The 19926-nt window shown below is 47.1% G+C and overlaps 1 protein-coding gene across 1 annotated transcript in view; it reads left to right on the forward strand.

Annotated features, from left to right (window-relative positions):
* The window catches only part of LOC147709413 (xanthine dehydrogenase/oxidase-like), a 1362843-nt gene that overhangs the window by 726138 nt on the left and 616779 nt on the right, over positions 1 to 19926 (forward strand). The window lies entirely within an intron of this gene.

The raw sequence follows: 19926 nt of genomic DNA on the forward strand, positions 1-19926 counted from the left end.
AGACAGAGGTATTCTATTCATGGATAAACTTTCCAGCGGCAAACGCTACAACAAAAGAGTTTCACTATTACAAAATAGAGGAACCTCCGGAAGAGTACGCTCCTTTCGAGGAGATTGAAATTCCACTTAAATTTCAAGAGCACCTGCTCTGGTTTAATGGCGCCCTATAACATAATGATCACATTACCAGGCTCGGTCCACTAGGTGGACCAGGAGCAACGTGGCCGGTTCTAGCCAGCTACACACCACATCCTGACATTGCAAAAATGTCAAAAGAAGAACTCTTAGTTAACATAAGAGAATTAACAAAATCATATAGAGAGTTAGTAAAATTGTTTATTAAAAATAATTCAAACACTCCTAAAAAGAGCTGGGATGGAAATAAACAATCCAGTCCCAAGGAAAAAGTTTTCCAGTCCAGAGGAAGGTCTCCTCGACGGAGGGAAAGAACTCCGACTCGAGAACACCAGTCTCCCCAGAGGGAGCCCTCTGAGAAAAGATATAACCTTAGAAATAGGGATAATCTGAAAAAACTTGATAGATATCAAAGTATTGATACACGTCCCTCTCGATCTTTTCCACAGAAATCGGAAAGAAGAGGACGATCAGACCCAGGAGAGCACACCAAGTCCAAAGACAAGGAACCTGCTCAGAGTAAAAAATCTCAATTTCCAAAAAAGAAGGTAGCCAGTATTAGAGTAATCAACCATGCTGAGAATACTGAGGACAGAGTTGAAAAACGGGGAGTGGGCATTGACAATGTTGGACAGTGCAGCAGAAATCAGTATAGCGCGCAAGATCTTGATGAGTCATCTGGAGACAGTGGACACGAATGAATACATTCAGGTTGAAACTGCCGACACCAGACTTAGCGAGCCCCATAAAATATACGAAATAACATTGCGTATAGAGGGTGATAAGACTAGGAAAATTAGAGGTCTATTTTGGGATAAGCTCTCAAAAGGCTACGATATTCTGTTAGCTGAAAAAGATTGGCCCCCAGAGTTTGTCAGGGAGTGCCCTCGTGGCGAAGAAGTGATTATGCCTGCCTTCTCGAATCACATTCCGATTCACAAAAAATATACATATGCAAGGAAATGGGCAGTAGCCCAGGCACCGGCATTATATAAAAATCATGTAGGATGGGATGAGGACTCAACTCCTCACAAAATCCAATTAAAAAGTGAACCAACTGCCCAACGGCAGTATCCCATAAAGCAAGAAGCTAAAAAACAAGTCAGGGAGATTTTAGATCAACTTGAATACCAGGGGGTGATTGAAACATGCACCTCTCAAATGAACAATCCTTTGTTTCCTGTCTCCAAGCCAGACAATTCATATCGTCTAGTTTTGGACTACAGACACCTTAATGCATGTTGTAAAACTTTTGCAGTACAAAACTCGCATAGTGCAGCCCTAATGAATAACATAGTTAGGAAAAAATATAAAACGACATTAGACATATCCAATGGTTTCTTTTGTCAAAACATTGCACCAGAAAGCAAATATTTGACCGCTTTCTCAGCATTTGGGTCGCAGAAAAAATTCTGTCGACTCCCACAGGAGTCGACAGAATTTTTCAAGAACAGCCCAGGACTATTCTCAGCTAGGGTAACAGAGTTACTACAAATCTATGATGATGAGGCATTATCTTACGTAGATGATATCTATCTCACAGACGACGACTTGGATACTCACTTGAAAAGAGTGAACACCATTATACTTGGGTTCGCAGCAGAGGGTTACAAATTCAACTTTAAAAAGTCTCGAATTGCCCATCTGACAGTACTATTTTTAGGGTACGAATTATCAAGTGAAGGGAAAAGCCTAGCGGACAACTTCTTAGAGAAGTGCGCTGTAGTCCAAGCTCCAAAAACGCTGAAGAATTTACAATCAATAATAGGTTTTCTGAAATTTGGAAGAACATACATTCTAAATTACGCAGAGAGGGTTAAACCTCTCTACGAACTAATTAAACCTGATTTTAAACAAATCAATTGGACTCAAAAACACACAGAAATTTTAGATCACTGCAAACAGACATGTTAGCAAAAACAAAATTAGATACACGTGACAACACACGAGATCTTGTAATCCGAGTCATCCCAGGAAGATGCGGATTCACATACCTAACCTCTAATGAGGGAGAAAAGGTACCAATTTCAATTAAATCTCACTTGTACACACAAGCAGAAAAAACATTCAGTCCCACAGAAAGTACTGTGAAAGCAGTGCAAATCGCATTAGCAAATGAAAGAGAACTAGCACACGGCAAACGGATTAATATCCTCACAGCGGAATCCGCCTTCGAGGCGCTATTCAGCCCAGTAAACCTGCCTACAGTGTCACTGGATCCGAAATGGATACAGTGTATAGATTCTCTAGGAGCGGAAGATGTGAAATACTATTTCGCCCCGCAATTCGAAGAACTGAATGATTTAGAGTATGAAGAAGAATATCCTCTGCCAATCGAACTTCTGCCTCTCCCACAATACGCCTGTATAATCTATACAGATGGATTTGTACAGCATTTCAACGTAGAGAGAAAATCCTACGATGCAGCCTGCGCGATTATTAAAGGTCGTTGGCTGTGCGGTAAATTCAGACCGAAAGTAACAAAAACTGAATCTGTAAGAAACTGTTCGGTTCAGAGAACTGAAATCAGATGTTTAAAGATGGCGCTCGAAAATGCAGAACGTGAATTCCCGACACTTATCGTGTGCTATTCTCATTTTTGCGTCAACTCTTACAACAATAAATTGCAGAGGTGGATTGAAAACGATTACAAAGATGACACAGGTGCCACAATAAAGCATAAATTGCTCTGGAAACAGGTAGCTCTTTTACACAAAGAACTACAAAAGACTCACGTGATTCACGCACAGAGTCTTCAACGTGATGGCGTTCACGTTGCAGGGAATTCATTGGCTAATACAGCCACAGCGGAAGCAACTAACCCGGCTTCCGTAGCCACAAAAAAGCGTACAGAAAAATACATAGACGGGGAAACCATGCTGGCAGTAAAAACGACCGTAAAAGGCGACTGTGCAGCACTGCCCGTAAACTATCCACTCAATTATGCATACGTAATAGATGCAAACTCCGTTCCTTTTGCTCGAATCCCTGGAGTGGGGGACAGAGTAATTCCAAACAGGAGCAGGAGAGGCTTCCTCTTACTGGAAGCACACATGGGGTTGGGTCTGAGACATTAAACAATTAAGGATTCTCTGAAAGAATTACAATCAGAGTACTGGTGGCCAGGAATGAGCATAGATATTCAATGTTTTGCTCAAAATTGTGAAAACTGCAACAGAGATCGCAGTAATGAACAGGCCAGTGTAGTTTCAGGATCCCTGCTAGACAGCATAAGGCGGTCTATCTGCGCAAATCAAAGAAGAAAAGCGCGTCCCATTGTACACAGTTAAGGCTAAACACACTTAAAAATGTGGCCTCCAGCGCTCGGCTGACGCTAGAACGGTTATAAAAGATCTGCGAGTCTTTATCGGCACATACGCAATTACCACGTTCCATTCTGACCAGGGTCCTGCTTTCAGCTCTCGAGCCTATAAGGAGGCCATGGCCAGCATGGGAATTGGGTTGCCGTATTCTTGTCCGTCGCACCCCGAAGGGAATAGTGTGGTTGAAAGAAAAAAACGGGACATAAAGCGATCTATAACAGCAAAGGTATTAGGTTCAGGCGCTGGGTGGGTCAAACATTTAATAAGTGTCCAGACTAGTCTTAATAACTTGCCAAGAAATTCTCTAAAAGGTTTCAGCCCATACGAACTATTGTTCGGAATTAGAATAAACATTCAGGACCTCGATAGTCAGATGTCAGTGGTACAAGAAAAAACAACAGACTTTGATATCAAAGATCGTTTGGCTGTTTTACAGGAACTGAATGAAACAAGAAAATCCTTAAGCAACATAAAGTTAAAGCAACAGCCATCTACCACTGACGAGGCACCACAAGCAACAGCCCCAGCAAGGCCTGTCTGGATTCCAAAGATTGGGGATCTAGTCAGAGAAAAAATCGCGGTGAAGAAGGAATTTGGGCCTTCTTACAGAAAAGCAGTACCTGTCTTGGCAGTCACCGGAACAAGATCAGTTGTACTACCGCCCCTTGCTGGTAAAAAGGAGAACAGAGTCGTGTCTATCGACCTGGTAAAACCACAAGCATGTGGCCTATAATCAACAGTAGGCCCAGTGGACTCCCAAGAAACAACAGAATACCCAAACTTGCAACAATCCAAGAGGTTCAAACTGAAAGACTAATCACATTCGATCAGCCTGCAGTGCACAGTGAAGGACTATGCAATAATGCCATGGAACTCGTGCCTCTTGAGACACAGATTGAACAGTTCGTCAAGAAACACCAGTCTACACTAATGTGGCATCAGAAAGTGCTACTGAGAGACAGATTGAAAGAACAATCCCATCAATTGACAGAACTGCCTCTGGTTATTTCATCAACTTCGACAGCTTCTCTGAAGATCAAAACGACCCCGAAGTGATGCCAGAAACAAAAAAGTATTCTAAAGAACATACAACAGGACTCCTTCAACAAATCAAAGAATTATATCTGGATTCACCGTTGATTGAGCATTGGATTATTTCAGGGGTATTCATACTCCTACTCTGCCTAATTTTAGTTTTAATTTTAGGAAAGTTTATTACAATTGAATGGACACAGCAAGTCAGAACATCAACCTAGTCCTGAAACCACACAGATCATCCCACGTGAAGAAGAGAGAACTGTCAACAGTAAATGTCACAGCAATTCCAATACCTGGTGGGGTAGTATGGGAGAAGACAGACTATGAGATATATGGTCCGGTCGAAATCCTGAAGTATCCTCATCAACAGAAGGTTTCCTTAAGTGACTTTGTAAAACCTAGCACATTCTCTGATGATTGGGACTTTAACAGTATTAATGACATGATGTCTGATTTAGTAATGTCAGCTAGATTCACAGATCATGATTATTTACAAGGTACATCTAGTTATGAGCAGTTATTCTGCTACACACATTATGGTGATCATTATTTGCATAAATCTGCACAGCCTAGAAATGTTTTTATGTATAATCAATGGGAACATTGTGCTACACCACCTAAAAGCAGTTCTAAAGCATTTTTTGAGAAATTCAAATACTTCTCAGGGTTTAACACCAGTGATGCAGAAACGTTTTATTACAAACTGTTAGATAAAACAGGAATGAAAACAATGCTGACAAATTCTAAATTGATATATTCAGAAGCATTTTATGACAAAATGATGACATTTGGTTTTGATTATTGGAAAAATAACATTGAAACGAAAACAATTTGGGGTACAAAAGATTGGCAGGTACAAGGCATTGAAGCACTATTTAGAACCTGCATGATACCAGAACAAATGTTGTTTTTAAATGTCACAATACACCAAACATCCTGTCTTGGCCTAGCTAAGATCAAAGACCTTAAAACACCGTCTATTCCAAAGCCAATACCTGAAAATATAACTACAGATATTGAGTAAGCATGGGCGAATTTTGCGAATCTCGCGTTCGCGAATTTTGCGGATTTGCGAACTCGCAATCTGCAAAATCCGCGAATTCTCGCGAATTTGCGGATTTTTTTTTTGTGTTTGCACGGGTTTCTGCCAGTTCGCGAGGGTTTTGTACAATTTCGCAAATTGCGAACTTACCTGTCGGGTCGCAAGTTTCGCGAACTTGTTGTTTCTACGTGTCCAGCCTGTTTGGGACACTCTTCTTCATCACTGCCACTCTCTGTCACCACTGCCACTCTCTGACTACTCATGCCACCCTCTGGCCCACCCATGCCACGTTCTGTTTCATCACAGCACCCTCTGGTTGTCCAGTCAGTGTACATTATTGTGGCAACGCAAGCACACCTTCCCTGCCTCAAGTGACCTGAATTAATTTGGGGCTGATTAATGTGTCACAGAATATTTTTTTAGCTGGTACCTGCTTCCTTAGTGCTTCCTGATTAGTGATCTTTTGCACTTGCTAAGTGCTTTCATTGTTGCAAAATTAGTTACAACACCTGCCCTGCCCCAACTGACAATAATGAATTAGGGGCTGATTAATGGATTTGAACTTCCAGCCTGGCTCCTGCTTGTCTCCCTTAGCTGTAATTCAGGACCTTTGTGGCATATGTGTAACTATTCTGAGGTTCAGAGCAGGGTCACATAATAGTTTCAACTGGCAACTGAACTCTGGAGGGGCCCCTCAGGAAGCACTACAGGAAATGGCTACTAATGATGAGCCTGAACTTTTGAACCTGGTAAGTAGTTTCAGTTTTGCTAAGATCGTATTTCTGCAATTTTGCACTTATTCGCGGGGCGCGAACTCACGCGAACAGTGTGAACAGTGCGAGCAAAATCCGCTGCTCGCGGATTTGCGGATTTTGCGGGAGATTCGCAAATCTCGCGGATTGCGAATTTACCGAAAATCCGCAAAATCCGCGAGCGAAACGGATTTTCCGCCCATGCTTAATATTGAGTTAGACGTGTCACAAATTTTACATTTTAACAGAACACATCCTGATTGGAAAAAGGGGTTAATCTGTCCTACTGACACAAACAGCTGTCAAGATAGATTCCTGAATAAAACACAGGGGTTAAAAATGACCAGACTAGACCCGAGATATTCCCAGAGACAACATCCAGGGATAATAACAACATACAGTGTAGGGAAACTCTGCCTCGAATGGCTAACATCATCCACACTGGCTGAAATTAAGCAACACTTGTCTTTACTAAAAGATGGTGCTGATTTGCGCGATTTCATTCTTGGACCACGCAAACAGCGTCAAAAGCGTTTCATAGCGACCAGTATCTATGCTGCTTACAACGAGGCTTGGAAAGTCAAACAAATTGAAACAGCTGAAAAAATACGAGAAATTGATCGTATTAATTTGGAGAAATCACTTTCTGTAGTAGACAATGGGTTAATGACTCTGTCTTCCAGAATATATTCGTTGGACAATATTGTATCCTCTGCCTTTGATGTGATAGATAGAGACTTGCTAATGTTACAACATGGCCAATCTCAATTACGTTCTATTATACAATTAGGCTGGACGCTGCAAAATCTTCGTTAAGGCTATGTGCCTTGGCGTTTAATCAACACAACTTCATTATTTTCCATTTTTAACCTTACTGATAAACAGATCAGTTTGGCACAGAAAGGAGCAGACTATACAATCCTGAGCATCGAAAAACTTGAGAGATTACCATTGACAATGTCAGAGAGTCCTGTCATTGAATGGATAATACACGGAATTATCACTATTCCGATAACAACTTTCCAATTTAAAAATTGCCTTGAATACATACCTACTGGCCAGTATGAACAATTGGGTAAAGGATATGTAAAATCAGAATGGAAATTACGATAAACACATTCTTGCTATAGTGACAGCGACAAAAATGTATTTCTTAGTGGTGAAAATTGTAAACATTCACTAAGCGGTATACTTTTGTGTCAGGGTATTAATTTACACGGAGCATGTGATGGAAATTCTAACAACCTTTCATGCCACCAGCTAGTCACACCTGCAACTCAGATAGAGCCCTTCTTTATGCAACTTGCAAACGGGAGTTACATTCTTAGAACGGATCACAGATGTTGTGGCCTAGTGCCAGGGAAAAGTTATCTAGTAAGCGTAACATCCATGGTCAAATGCTGTATGCAGGCATTGTTCCCGAGTGGGCCTGCAGACACAGTGACTCCCATCTGGCCTCGTCTGAATCTCTATTCTATACGAATTGATACTTTAAGCAAAATGAAGTCTGTGCTTTTGCAGACAACAGTGCCCATAACGTCATCAAAAGAGACGTATGATCTAGTTGCAAGGACAGCTACTGAAGTTCATGAACTTTTATCAACAAATTGCCCCGTGCATTTCGTAGAAATGCTCAGCCAACTCCTTAACATGTCTAGTGCCACAGGCATCCCAGGCATATTTAAGACGATTTTTACGGGACTGCTAACACCTTTTCAAGCAATTTTGGGAATCGTTCCTAATTTTTGTCCACTCTGTTTTTGGCGGCATACCCTTATTATTGGGACTTGTAGCAGGGATTTTATTTTTGTCCATCCTGCTTCGTTATGGCAAGCCAAAGCTCAGACATAGCTCCCATGGGAATGGAAGAGACAATCCTAGCAATGCGCTACCGGGACAGGATAACTAACGTCCTTGGATTGGCCAGGCTGAGAGATCTAAACATGACCTGGTTCCTTTCATTCAGACCTATATGGCAGAACTGTATCTTAACGGTACTTCGATGTATGCTATGCGGAGATGAATGCGTGTTGGACATCTGTCTTTCACTTCCATCAGCAGTACCAATGGACGTCGATACTTTGCTCAGTCCAATAACGGCTCACGCATTGTGTTGTCCCCAGCGGCTACCAATCCTGATGACGGCATTCGTTGAGACTCCTGTACTACGACTAGGTGGTAACAGTGGAGCGAGTGACAAAAGCAGCATCACCCAGGTACGACCATCTGTGAGCATTGCTGAACCCGACTATGATGACAGCAATCATTCTCACACCTGCCAAGTTACAGCACTATCGAATTTGGTTGAACTGTCGCCTGATTTTGTAGACCAATTCTTTGAGAGCCTGTCTGATATGATGTTCTCACCCGAACAGAAATAATAACTTTGGAGAAGCTTTCCGACACACAGCGTTCCCATGAACTCTGAATTCGGCCTTCAGTTTTGATCAACAAAAACTGCAAAAGCGTTGGAACTCTATTTCCCCATTCAAGCATTAATTCTTTTGAATTGGACATTTTTTAATATTAACCTTTTTTGGCATGAACAATTCTTTGCTTAAGGTAAAAACTATTCTTAGAGAACAGAAGCTTCACACTTCTAATTTCAAAAACACATCTAGAGACATAACAACTTACATCAGCCTCTAGCACACATTTATTGCAATGCATTTTTATGTGATGATTTATCTCGCCCTTCTTCTGTTTCAGAGATATTTCATGTGTAATTCTTTTTGCATAATCGTTCATTGATTCCATATGCATTAATTTTTGAATGATTTCTATGCTTCAAAAACGTACAGTACCTAAATTTTCACGTATGACAAATACGCCTATTTCAAATGCATTTATGTATTTTGGGGTGGGCAATGTTACACATGCATCTTATTGCTCTAGTTTTAGTAATTTGATGGACATGAAAACGTGGAGTGGGTGTTGCGTGTTTATCTAGGTTCCTGATCGATACTGCGACCTTATGCCCCTATTCGGCTATAAATCCATTTATTCCCTATATTGGCATAACCGTTCAAGTGCGATATTCAGAAAGTCATCTCTGGCCTCACACGAACAGAGCCACATTCCAGAATAGTTTTCTGCCACTTCCTTTGCAACCAATTAGTGCAATGACAGAGCAGAAGTCACTATCTGATATTCCTAGATTAACACTCCGAGTTCTTCAACAAGATAAAAACTCAGCAAACCTGGAAATCCCCGCTTGCTGTGTTTTGATTAGTAATGGAACTCTAATGAGCAACTGTTAGCTATCACTTCCTAGTGACATCTTTAATTGACGTCTTATGTCCAGCAAACTTACGTCAAACCAGGCACCTGTCAGGTATAAATATTACCAACGTTGCCTTCAATCAATCAATCAGTGACACTTATAAAGCGCGCTACATACCCGTAGGGTCTCAAGGCGCTGGGGGGGGGGAGCCGCTACTGCTCGAACAGCCAGGTCTTCAGCTTCTTCCTGAAGGAGAGGTGGTCTTGGGTCAGGCGCAGGTCGGTCGGGAGGGAGTTCCAGGTCTTGGCGGCCAGGTAGGAGAAGGACCTTCCTCCTGTAGTCGCTCTTCGGATGCGGGGGACGGCGGCGAGGGCGTGGTTGGCTGATCGGAGGTGGCGTTTGGGAGCGTAGAAGTTGACTCGGCTGTTGAGGTAGCTCGGGCCTTGGTCGTGTAGGGCTTTGTGTGCGTGGGTGAGGAGGCGGAAGGTGATTCTTTTGTTGACGGGGAGCCAGTGAAGGTCTCTCAGATGTCCGGAGATGTGGCTGGTTCGTGGGATGTCGAGGATGAGTCTGGCTGAGGCGTTCTGGATCCGCTGGAGTCTCTTCTGGAGCTTGGCGGTGGTACCGGCGTAGAGGGCGTTGCCGTAGTCCAGTCGGCTGGTGACGAGGGCCTGGGTGACGGTCTTCCTGGTCTCGGTGGGGATCCACCAGAAGATCTTCCGTAGCATGCGTAGGATGTTGAAGCATGCTGAGGAGACGTTGTTGACTTGCCTGGTCATGGAGAGGGAGGAGTCCAGGATGAAGCCCAGGTTGCGTGCATGGTCTGTCGGTTTGGGTGCGGTGCCCAGGGCGGGAGGCCACCAGGAGTCGTCCCAGGCGGAGGGAGAGGAGCCCAGGATGAGGACCTCCGTCTTGTCCGAGTTCAGTTTCAGGCGGCTGGTCGTCATCCACTCGGCTACCTCTTTCATCCCTTCGTGCAGGTTGGCTCTGGCGGCGGCGGGGTCGTTGGTCAGGGAGAGGATCAGCTGGGTGTCGTCGGCGTAGGAGATTATGCTGAGGTTGTGTTTGCGTACGATGGCCGCGAGGGGGCTCATGTAGACGTTGAAGAGTGTGGGGCTCAGAGATGATCCTTGGGGGACGCCGCAGATGACTTCGGTGGCCTCTGACTTGTACGGTGGTAGGCGGACTCTCTGTGTTCTCCCGTCGAGGAAGGAGATGATCCATTCCAGCGCCTTGTCCTGGATTCCGACGTTGCTGAGGCGCCGTACTAGAGTGCGGTGGCAGACCGTGTCGAATGCCGCGGAGAGGTCCAGGAGGATGAGGGCCGCTGTTTCTCCGTTGTCCATCAGGGCTCGGATGTCATCGGTGGCGGCGATGAGGGCGGTCTCGGTGCTGTGGTTGGCTCGGAAGCCGGACTGTGAGGGGTCGAGGGATCCGTTCGTCTCGAGGAAAGCGGCTATCTGCTTGTTGACGGTCTTCTCGATGACTTTGGCTGGAAACGGGAGGAGCGAGATGGGGCGGTAATTCTTGAGGTCGGTGGGGTCCGCTGTTGGTTTCTTGAGTAGAGCGCTGAGTTCGGCGTGTTTCCAGCTCTCGGGGAAGATGGTGGTGTCGAAGGATGTGTTGATGATGTCTCGCAGGTGGGGTGCGATGACAGCGTCGGCCTTGTTGAAGACGTGGTGAGGGCAGGGGTCGGTCGGTGATCCGGAGTGGATGGAGTTCATCGTGCGGATGGTGTCTTCGGTGCTGATCGGGGTCCAGGCGTGGAGGGTGGTGGTGGGGGGTGGTTGTTCGGTCATGGTGTGCGTTGGTTGGTTGTTGAAGCTGTTGTGTATGTCCGCGATCTTGTTGTGGAAGTATGAAGCCAGGGAGTTGCAGAGGTCTTGCGATGGGGTGATGTCGTTGTTTCCTGCGCTGGGGTTGGAAAGCTCTTTGACGATGTTGAAGAGTTCCTTGCAGTTGTGTGCGTTGTTGTCCAACCGGTCCTTGAATGCTGTTTTCTTGGCGGCGCGGATCAGCTGGTGGTGTTTCCGGGTGGCAAGTTTGAAGGAGGTCCTGTTGTCCGGTGTCGGTTCCCTTCTCCAGACTTTCTCGAGGGCTCGGCAGTTCTTCTTGGAGCTCTTGAGTTCGTCGGTGAACCATGGGGCTTTCTTGCTGCCGGGTCTGCTGGGCGGGGTCCTCAGTGGGGCGAGTTCGTCCGCGCAGTTGCTGATCCACTTCGTGAGGTTGTCGGCGGCCTGGCTGGGGTTCGCTGAGCTGGCAGGAGGGTGCTGGCTCAGGGAGGTGGCGAGCTGGTCTGCTGTGATCTTGTTCCAGCTTCTGCGGGCGGGCTGTTGCTGGTGGTGGTGGGTCGTTGTTTTCTTGAAGGTGAAGTGGACGCAGCTGTGGTCCGTCCATTGAAGCTCTGTGGCGTGGCTGAAGTCGATGTCCTTGCTGGATGAGAAGACAGCGTCGAGTGTGTGTCCGGCGAGGTGGGTGGGGGTGGACACCAGTTGCTTGAGTCCCAGGTTGGCGAGGTTGTCGAGCAGGGTGCTGGTGTTGCGGTCGTTGTTGTTCTCCAGATGGAAGTTGAGGTCTCCCAGGAGGATGTAGTCAGCGGAGGGGAGGGCATGTGGGCTGACGAAGTCGGCGATGTCCTCGCTGAATTGTGTGCGTGGTCCAGGGGGTCGGTAGATCAGGGTGCCTCTGAGGGTGGTGTTCGGGTTGGTGTGGATCTGGAAATGCAGGTGTTCGGCGGTGGTCAGGGAGTTGTCGGTGCTGGTCGTGAGACGGATGGTGCTCCTGTGGATGATGGCGATGCCTCCTCCCATCTGGTTGGCGTTTCGGTCCCTCCGGACGATCTTGTAGCCCTCTGGGATGGCGATGGCGATGTCGGGAGCTGAAGAGGCGTTCATCCAGGTCTCCGTGAGGAAGGCAACGTCTGGAGCTGTGGTGTCGAGGAGGTTCCAGAGTTCGATGGCATGTCTGTGGACGGAGCGGGTGTTGAGTAGGATGCACTTGAGGTGGGTGCTGCTGGTGTTCGGCTTGGTGGGTGCTGGTGCGAGGCTGGTCCGGATGCAGGTGAACTTGCAGGCGTGGCAGCTGAAAGGTCCGTGGGTACGTCGTGGAGTGGCTTGATGGCATTCTGGGAGTCGGCCGGTGTTGAGAGCGGTGAGGGTGGCGGCGGAGTACGTCAGGCGGGTCGGTCGGGGTCTTCGAGGTCCAGGGGTCCTGGCACTGGGCGCGGTCCAGTCGCGGACGGGCGTAGACGGGCTTACCTTTGGCGCGCCTTCGGCGCACAATCGGCGCGCCCGCTGCGCGTGACCGCTGCGCGTTCGCACGGTCGCCATTTAAGGCGAAGTGCGCGGGTGGGCGGAGCAGCTGGGAGGCGGGAGCGGGGAGGGTACAGAATAGAAAAAGGGGCGGGGAAAAGCGGCGGTGGCGGGAAGGGAGGGCGGAGGGCGGCGAGGTAGGCGGACAACAAGGAAGGAAACCACAACACGGGGGAAATAAAATTTATACAGAACGGGCACAAATTCACGACAAAACAAGGAAAACAAGGAGAAAACCAAAGTTATATCAAACAGGCACAAATGTTGGACAAAACAAGGGCAAAAACAACCGCAGCGGCGCCCGCCGGCAATCGGCAAAACGAGGCAGCAGCGAGGCAGAGGGCAGGCAAGGGGCACACGCAGCAGCTGGTGGCCGTGCGGCGCGGGGGTGTCCCACAAGTGGGTCACACTCACCTGCGTCGCACGGTCGCCATTTAAGGCCAAGTGCGCGGGTGGGCGGAGCAGCTGGGAGGCGGGAGCGGGGAGGGTACAGAATAGAAAAAGGGGCGGGGAAAAGCGGCGGTGGCGGGAAGGGAGGGCGGAGGGCGGCGAGGTAGGCGGACAACAAGGAAGGAAACCACAACACGGGGGAAATAAAATTTATACAGAACGGGCACAAATTCACGACAAAACAAGGAAAACAAGGAGAAAACCAAAGTTATATCAAACAGACACAAATGTTGGACAAAACAAGGGCAAAAACAACCGCAGCGGCGCCCGCCGGCAATCGGCAAAACGAGGCAGCAGCGAGGCAGAGGGCAGGCAAGGGGCACACGCAGCAGCTGGTGGCCGTGCGGCGCGGGGGGCAAGTATGCCTTAAGCAAATGCTGTGCTGGTGTCCCATTGCTGTTGTATGATGTATGCGTTCCTGCAGCCTGCAGCCCGTCACCTGAAGCTGCTGATACCATTATCGCTGCTAAAGCGCGAACGATGGTGTGGTGTAACTAGGAGCTGAACAGCCGTCCCTCTGCAGGGAGCCCAGCAGATACCAAGCTGCCCGCGGACGCTGTCCCCCCCCTCCTCCTCCTCGATGCGCTGAAGAGAGACGCTGCCTTTCTCGTGCAGAGAAATCCAGCTCCAGCGTTTCTAGTCTGCCCTCGCGGGTGACTGGGATATCGAGTTCCCCCTGAAGGAGATACCAGACCTCCATCATTCTATTCAGAGGTATGGTGTTGACTAAACCCTTAGATGAGAATTCTTGAAGAAAACCTTGGCAAAACCAACTTAACTTAAAGCTACTTACTTACTCCCCTTCCACGTGTTAGGCTTAGGTCAGGCACACTGGGGTAGGCTTAGTTAGAAGCACCAGTTGAGTATTTTAGCCTAATGTATATATGAATGTATATATGTTTTATTACTTTTAACCATTGTATGGCTAAGAAACCATATCAATGCTTTTACAGTATTATTTCGCAATACTTATCTTACTGTACGTACTTTTTATAATAACAAGTCTTGCAATTGTGGCAATACATTTCTCTTGTACGAGAAGAAAGACTGTTCAATAAATGTTAACCCTTTATTGACAAACGCCCGTGTCTCTATTCTCTACATCTCGTGAAAGTAAACTGCACTAACCTGACTGAGTGAAATACATGTCTATTGTTTCACACGACCCTAGAGATTGACTCTTAATCTGAGGAGCAAAGTTGTCATGTTGCACGGTTGTTGGAAAACTGAATCCCTTCTTGTCTGTGCCAGGGAAGCTGATCACTTCCTATGCAGAGAAGAAAGTTTCCAGTGACCTCTGAGCTAGTTGGTAAAAAACCCAATTAAGTTTAGCATAGTCATTAGAGGCCTGGAAGATCCGCACTTCTACGTCGATACTACTGTTTATGTTATTCCAATGCGCAGGGCCTAGTGGGAAACTAGGAACTATATATATATATATATATATATATATATATATATATATATATATATATATATATATATATATATACATATATATATATATATATATATAAATATATATATGTATATATTCCAACCAAGTATTGTTTAAAACTTCTTTGACAAACAATACCCCAGAGCCACAGCAATTCTTTCAGCGTGAATTTAATCCAACAACCAAGTCCTTCTAGTCGTTTCGGAGCGTACTGCTTCTTTTTCACGATTCTTCTTTATTGTGCAGGAAAACAGGCCCCACCTAAAACCACAGTGCTTAAGCCGAGTAAGGACTGTCGCTAGCAGATGTTAGTAACAGACCCCCACAAGGTCTGCGTCTGATGTCTAGGGTCGTTGCACAACCCCTAGACTTCGGAGGACAGAGAAAAACTCTATGGGATTTCCCGATTGCTGTGGAGGGCGCCGGCAAACAGTTGCTGTTCCTGCCCTCATTGGATTCTGAGGGTCACGTGGGGCGCGACACTCAGGCCCAATCCTATTTCAGGCACTATGACTTTCTCCGCGCTGAGCGGACGCGCGCAGCAGACGCGTGCCTAAGTCAAGCCCGTCTGCCCCCGTCCGCGCTGAGTCTCCGCCAGGGGCCAGGCGGGTTGGTTCTTGCTCCACTCTCTCTCAAGTAAGTCATCACTATACCACTCATATCCTACTAAAATATAATCCCCCTAGGAAAGCTTGCCATCATACTTTTGCCCCTGAGGCCATTCTCCATTCAAACTGCAGTAGATGTAACCCCTCTCCGCGGAGAATATCCAATATTAGAAAGATGCCTTTAGAATCTATGATCCGTGGGTCCTCCCCTGTGGTGAACGAAGTAGGTTTCCTTATTAATGCAAGATCCCTCATTAAAAATAATATTGCCTTCAGGGATTTCGTCTCCTTGAGGAAACCTTCCTGGGTTTTTATAACCGAGACCTGGGCCTCGGAATCCTCTGGTCCTGACCTTATAAACGCAATTCCTTCGGGTTACACCATGACCAGGATGGACAGGTCTGGGCGTAGAGGGGGTGGGTTGGGAATACTGCATAAAGATTCTTTCATCTGCCGAACTGAGCACCTTTCCATTGCCTCAGACTCTTTTGAGGCCATGTATTTTTGTATTTACTTCACTCCTACAGTTTCCTTTTCGGGTATCCTATTCTATAGGCCCCCTGACCCTAGAAGTTCCTTCTGTCAAGATCTGATGAAGTTAGTGGAACCTTTCATCGATAGACCCAATCTCACTATGCTAGGGGATTTTAATTTCCATTTAGAAAATCTTAGCTCCAGAGATACTCTATCCCTGGTAGAAACCCTGGACGCATGTGGCATGACCCAACTCGTGGATAGTCCTACTCACTCAGCAGGCCATACGTTGGATGGGGTGTTTTCTAATGACTCCAGATGATTGAAGACAGGTACCCCGATCCCCTTGGCCTGGTCAGATCATTTGGCTGTGTCCATTGAGCTTATAATACACAGCACAGCCCCTGCTCAATCGGACTTCAAAAAATGGGGACTTAAAAGAAATCTCAGGGAGATCAATAATGAAGCTCTAGCCCCATTTCTGTCTAGACTTGGTGCCTCCTTAAATAAGGATACTAACTTTGCGGTAGGGGAGTTCTCTAACATCATCACGGAGGCTGTAGATACTTTAGCTCCCGCTAAACAGCATTACTCAGCTAGAAAGAGCCCTTCTGCGCCATGGGTCTCTGATAAACTTAGACAATTGAGACAGGGATGCAGAAGACAAGAGAGGCTATGGCGTGGCAATCTCGACCCCACTGAGAAGATACAACATAAACATCTCTTAAAAGAATATAAATTAGCGGTTATTGAGGAAAAAAGGCCTTCTATGTTAATCTTACCACCTCCTTGAAATCCTCTAAAGATCTCTTTAAGATCATTGGCTCCCTCTCTGCCCCCAAGACTATCGATCCTATTGTTGAAACACAGGAGCTCTGTCTTAAAATTTCCACTTTCTTCCACACTAAAATTGCCGACATTTATAATGCTCTAGAACATCTTAATCATCAGCTGGTTCCCTGTCCCCTTTCCCCCCTCGCAGCATTGCCTCTGGCTCCTGTAACTGAGCCTAGTCTGCTCCTTCTCCACCGTCCTGCTTTCGTAGCAGGGCTCCAAGCTTCGGAACCTGGGCCGAGTCTGTCTGTCTTTCCGCTTCTCACCCTCGATGAGATTAACCGCCTCCTTGACAACATCAAATCAGGCTCCCCTCTGGACCCTTGTCCGCTTAAAATCCTGAAGGCCTGCAGGGAGGTGGTTATTCTCCCTCTTCTTGAGGTGATGAATCTGGCAATTACGGAGGGAACCTTTCCCCTCGCCTAGAAACAGGCATTTCCCAAGCCTCTCTTGAAGAAGGCCTCTCTTGACCCCGGGGTACTGAAAAACCTTCGGCCGATTTCCCTGCTTCCGGCCCCCGCCAAGATTCTTGAGGACCATCTTAATCGCCACCTTACCACCTCTTTGGATGATTCAGGCCTGCTGGACATTTCGCAGCATGGCTTTCGAAGGGCCCATAGTACTGAATCTGCCCTCACGGTGGTCGTCAACAATATCTGCTCGAGGGTCGATAGGGACCAGATTACTCTTCTGGTCCTACTCGACCTCACTGCAGCATTCGACACCCTGTCTCCCCTGGTCCTGGTTGCCAGGCTCAGGGAGATAGGAGTTGGAGGCTCAGCCCTTAGTCTTCTTACTTCCTTCTTACCTCAGAGGGAACAAAGAGTGAAGCTGGGTGATTTTTTGTCCCCCCCAAACCAGTGCAGTGTGGGGTGCCCCGGGGATCTTCCATAAGTCCTACCCTTTTTAATATATACGTCGCGCCACTTGCCAGGGTAGTGCGGTCGTATGGTTTTGAGGTGTTGTCGTATGCCGACGACACCCACATCATGGTATCCCTCACACAGTCCGTGAGTGAATCTGCCCTCAACTTCAGAACCTGCATGGAGGCAGTCTCCCAGTGGATGATACGAAATTTTCTAAAACTCAACGGGGAGAAGACGGAGGTCTTAATTTTTGGGGGCTGCCAAGACATCTGGTCTAATGACTGGTGGCCGGACTCCCTTTGTGAATGTCCTACTCCTTCACATTCCGCCAAGAATCTGGGGGTCCTGATTGATACCTCTCTCTCCTTTGACCGTCAGGTCAGCAGGACGGTCTCCACCTGTTGTGGTATCATCAGGATCCTCAGAAAGATCGCATCCTACCTCTCTCCGGATGCCCGAAAACAGGCTACAGTGGCTCTGGTCTCCTCGAGACTGGACTACTGTAACGCTCTGTATGTGGGCATGAATAAGAGCCTTGTCCATCGCTTACAGATGGTGCAGAATGCTGCGGCCAGGATGGTGCTCAATCTTCCTAGGCTCTCTTCTGCAACCCTGGCCAGGAAATCTCTTCATTGGCTCCCTGTCGAGTCCAGGATCACTTTAAGCTTCTTTGCCTTGCTCATGGGGCTGTTTATGGCTCTGGTTCAGAGAGTATTAGGTCCCTCCTTCATCCCTATTCTCCCTGCAGGACCCTCCGGTCATCTTCTAAAAATCTCCTATTAGTCCCTAGATTTGCCAAAGCAAGATGGGGAGGGAAAGCCTTTGTCACCGTAGTTCCTAAGCTTTGGAACTCTCTCCCACCTGAATTGGTGGGATTACCCTCTCTGGCGTGTTTTCGCAAAGAATTGAAAACTGTTTTTCTGTCAGGCGTATTCTTAGATGTGTACTTGGTGAATTTGAGACGATCTGTTTAGTTTGTGCGCCTTGATGCCCTTGGGCTAAGTTGCGCGGTATAAATTCCCAATCAATCAATGCATCACATCACCAAACACCAACTCTCAGTCAAAGTCAAGATTGCGGATCTGTTTCTTCCCTCGAGACCATTCTTTTGACAGAGTCCTCTTGTGAGTCAAAGAGAAAAAAAAGCAAGAAATCAAAGCGGGATTCATCCCTGTCCCGCCACTCAACCAGAGAAGTTTTATGGACATCAATGTGCCTCTCAGTCTCATTACCTGTCATCTACCGAGGAACTGGTCCCCAAATTGAGCAGATCGGGAGGAGAAAAGCGGCACTGGAAAGTTTTCAAACCACGACATATGCCATGAGGGAAATGGCCAGCAGTCTTTGCCACACGCCGTAAGCGGAACGGCTGGACACCATTTCCCAGCAGCCCCGACGCCACTCTGACGCTGCACCCGGAGGCGTGATAAAAGCAACTCCCACCTACCGCAGCACGGGACACGCGTGGGCATGTCAGGGACGCGCCTGGGCCGCACCCGGGCCAAGGGCAGGCCCGTCTGCGCCATCAAATCCCATCAAAGCCCGGAGGATGCTGGGCTGGGCTACTCCCTAACCCCAAAGTCCTCAACATCAACTATGGGAAAGCGAAAACAACCTTGCAGTAAGGATCAGGGGTGTGCTAAAGCCAAAATGCCAAGGAATTCTGCCTCTATCATATCCTATCTAACTTCTGCTGTGGGAGCCCTGAACAAGGAGATTGAAAATGCGGAGACTGAACTGGGGCTGACCCCTGACCTCGCAGGGAGGCTAACTGCACCTAATTACGGTCCCAGTAGCCCTGTTCCCTTGGAGCCAAGTGTGTTGATAACCAAGACGGCCTGAAGGGGGGATGGGTCCACACATGATGAGATATTGGAAAGGGGAGCAGAAGGAGTGAATAAGGTAGTTACGCCCCGTGGTTGTATCATTAAAAAGGGTTCAGTCGAGTAACAGGGAAAAAGAGGGGAAAAAAAGGTCAAGTAAATCTGGACAAGTAACTACTGATTGCACCCTCACTCAGGTCAGAGCTATGGACTCAAACACTCAATTGGCGGTCCGGAAATTCGGGGAGGAGTTTTTTAGCTCCCGGCTATACTCACAAACATTGTTAAAGGCATTACTAAAGACATTACTGTCTCTTTGAAAACTTGTGTTGAAGGTATCCTGAGAAAACTTAAGCTCTTTGAAGCCCACCTAGGGGGGAAAAATGGCTGTGAAGTCACCAATATAAACACAACTCCCCAGGTGCAAACCCAGTTTAATATTAATGTTAGAGAGGAGAGATCTGTTGGCCAAATTGTCGCAGTATCAGTAGCTCAAGATAAGAGAAAGCCACTAACCTCTGAAGATCGTCAGCAGGAGCGATGGCACACTGATAAGCCTCACTATTCCCGTGGGCGCAACCCCACATAGAGCGAAGTAGACACTTCTAT

Source organism: Lissotriton vulgaris, chromosome 6 (assembly GCF_964263255.1).
Source record: "Lissotriton vulgaris chromosome 6, aLisVul1.2, whole genome shotgun sequence".
Lineage (NCBI taxonomy): Eukaryota > Metazoa > Chordata > Amphibia > Caudata > Salamandridae > Lissotriton > Lissotriton vulgaris.